Raw genomic sequence first — 3,533 nt, 5'->3', positions numbered from 1 at the left:
TTTGATAATGTCCACCGCAGTTGTGGACGAAACGTCAGGAAGAAATTCCCATGGACCACGGCTTCAAAGCCCGGAAAACATTTCTAAATGTGAAACAGTTTTTGTTACGTTTTCCTCAAACACTCCTCTGTCAAAATGTAGCTACGATAATGCGTTGTTTTTGACAAAAATAAATAGAAAAACAGTTCCGGAACGGTTAATTTACTGAGAAGTCTCCTCAATATTTTTCCATTTTTATGATGCTCGGGATATCCAAATTTTGCCTCATCAGATTTGGCGTTAAAAAAGTCGAGATTCAAAGTTGGACAATTTTATAGTAAAAACGTTTGTTCTATTAGTCCAGAATGTGGGGAATTGTTTTAAATTTCTGCAAATCTTTGATTTTTTTTTTAATTGGAAAGCTACCATTGAAATGTATTTGGTCACATTTTCTTCAAAAAACTCTGGGTTAAACGATGCTCAAGCTAAAGCATTGGCTTTTACAACGTTAAATATAGAAATAGTTGTCTTTTTCATCAGGCAAAAGTTAATTTACTCCTACTAAGTTTCCTCTTTATTCGACGATTTTTTTAAACAAACATTTTCGGGTTCAAATCCAAATTGAACGTTAATATTACGTTAATAAAATGAGTGTTTATTTACTTCAAATCTTTAATAATTGTTAACAATTTTTATATTTAAAGATTTCTATATTGAAATGTATTTTGCCACATTTTCCTGAAAACCTTCTCCCATCAACTAACTGCCAACATTGGCTTAAAAGCATTAAATGAAGAATTATTTCTTCTGTTCAACCTGCAGAGTTCAGTTAGCGTCGTAATTTTTTGCCATTTTTTCCGTGTTCGGGTTTAAAACCCAATTTTGCCTTATCACAAACTTGTTTTCAAAAAATTAGGCAGCAAAAGTTGAGAGCAACTAAAATTTTTTAGATCATTTTCTAGGGAAAATCGTGCTTTATTCATCCTGAGAGTATCAATTTATTTGCGATCTTTGGGAATGGTTGACAATTTTTCATATTTTAAAGTTGCTATTGAATAGCATTTGCTCTGACAGCATTGAACAGAGAAATAGTTGTTATTTTCATCCTGGAACGGTTAATTTACACACAATTACACAGATTTGGCGTTCTGTTTTTCAAATAATCGATTTTTACAGCATTTTATACAGAAAAACTTTCTGTATGAATGATTAAAGTGTCGGTTTACCTTAGTTCTTATCGAGTTTTGTCATTTTTGCAGGCGGCAATAAAAATTGCTTTTGTTACGCTTTCTTGAAAAATGTCCCGGTTAAGATGCTGCATAGTTAGAGCGTTGCTTTGCCAATATTAAAGAGAGAAATATTTGATCTTTTCATGCTGCAACAGTAAATTTAGTTAAGGGTTTCCTCAAATTTGTGCATTTTTTCAGCTTTCCGGTTTTAATCCCAAATTTGGGAACTTGTTTGAACCAAAAAAGTACACAAAACAAAAACACCTAATTTGCTCATAATCTTCCTCCTAATATTTTTAATTTTTTTTACAAACCAGTCAGCGAATTTTCAATTTCATAAAACACCGAAAAAACTTCAAAAACATTGCTTGAAAATCGACCGGAAAACAAGTTCTTTATTGTAGAAAATCACACAAGCCAAATTAACAAAAGTGGACCCTCGAAAGGACCATCGAGCTTTTGCCTTTCCTGAAAACTTCCGGACACGCCAGTTAAAGCTTTCGTCGTCCCAATTAAACCCCGAGTTTCTTTGGCAGTTTCTTAGGCTATAGTTTCACAAAATGGAACACACGTGCATTCTTCTTTTGGTCTAGTTTTGCTCGAAGTAGCAATAAATCATCATTAAGTAATTCAAAATCAGAGACTCTGACACGAAGTTTAGTAGCGTATTGATGGCGAACAAACTTTCATCTGGAGGGAGTAATTAGAGAAAAAAACTCTGAAAAATCTCAGGAGTTTTTCAGATTTTTGGGGCGAAATCATGCCACAAAATGCGGATTTTTCCTTAAAGAATCTGACCGAATTGCCGGCTTAGAGATAAAGGAAATTGGCTGGTAGTGTATTTATTTTCCAGTTCAAGCGACCCAAATTCCAAAATTCCGTTAGGGCAATTTCCATGTCAACACTGCACCGATTTATGCTGATTTTATTTTTTGATCCCGCAATTTATTGCACTTAACGTTTACGTTGGAAGCGCTTCGCATTTTGCATGGATTAAGTACTGATTCGTGGCATTTGAGGCATTTTCTCTAACTAATCATCTTAGTTCGCAGGCAGTCAGGAAAACTCCTGAAAGCTTCAAGAGGATTTTCCGCCCGACTTGCTCGCCTTATGGACATAAAGTATTTATTTTGACTGAACGCTTTTCAAACAGGATGCGAGTAGGTACTTCTGACGCTGGAAACATTCCATTGAACCACGAAAAACTGAATATTAAATATTATTTTAAGAAGCTCCTATATTTAGGAGGAAATTAATGGAGCGACGTTGATTACATTTACTTTAGTCGATTTTTTCCTTTTGATAACCGAGCTGAAACCATTAGAATTCACTTAAAAGTGCCTGTTCAAATGAATGACCTTTACCAGCACATAGATTTTCCATTAATCTGGCCTTGTTTCTATGTATATCTACGAAAAACTTGATCACTCAATCAATATGCTGCAAGCGTATGAAGCAATCGATTCCTTTTCATGCCCAAAAATAAATGTTTCATTCAGCCGACTACAATCCCAAGACTCCACCCCAAGGTTGGTCTATTTTCGACTTTTAACTTCTGATGAATCTATGAATACAAGTTAACAGTGTGGGTCGTAAAACACATCGGCTACACACATTTTCAATGGGAAATATGCGCACTTGGGAGTTCTTTTCTCCCCGTTATAGAAACGGGAAAACCAACGGGAATAAATCCGTCACGGGTGATAGTCATATTGCTCTATGTATTGATATTGCTGTGTGTGTAGGCTCGGAAATATTAATAGAGCCCTAATAACGTCTTATCAATAATTATTGTTGCTAGATTTAGGACATAAAACAGTAAATTAACGTACTATTTTTGGAGCCGATGCGCCAAGCAAACAGTAATTAATCTACTTCTAATATTATCGGAAATTATCTGATCATTACTCCCACGACTGCCATTTTCCCATTTTTTGAAGATTTTTTAGTGCTGGGTTATTCCTTGAAGTAGGACGCATTATATCTATGCCTGAACTAATGATATTTTCTCACCTTTAGGGCGTCGTGACAAAAAATTTTTGAGAGCGATTTTTCCGAAACTTTTCGATTCAATAAGACTGTTCGAATGTTCTTTAGATTGTGAAAATTTTAAGTTGTGCCTTGCTTTGGTTTCGACGATATGAATTTTTGAAGCAAAATTGCAATTGAATCTAAACGAATATTTTGAGACCGATGTTTTGTAATCTGGAAAAAATCAGCCAATAGGGACATTTTTATTGAACTTTAAAGATCATTAGAGTCAAGTGTGTTCTGACGATCGTGAACATTTGAAGTTGTGATTTCTGTTAGTTTCGAAGATATAAA

The sequence above is a fragment of the Dendroctonus ponderosae genome, unplaced genomic scaffold, assembly GCF_020466585.1.
Source record: "Dendroctonus ponderosae isolate FM_Combo_2020 unplaced genomic scaffold, Dpon_F_20191213v2 Dpon_F_20191213_6, whole genome shotgun sequence".
Lineage (NCBI taxonomy): Eukaryota > Metazoa > Arthropoda > Insecta > Coleoptera > Curculionidae > Dendroctonus > Dendroctonus ponderosae.
Note: the sequence above shows the minus strand (reverse complement) of the source record.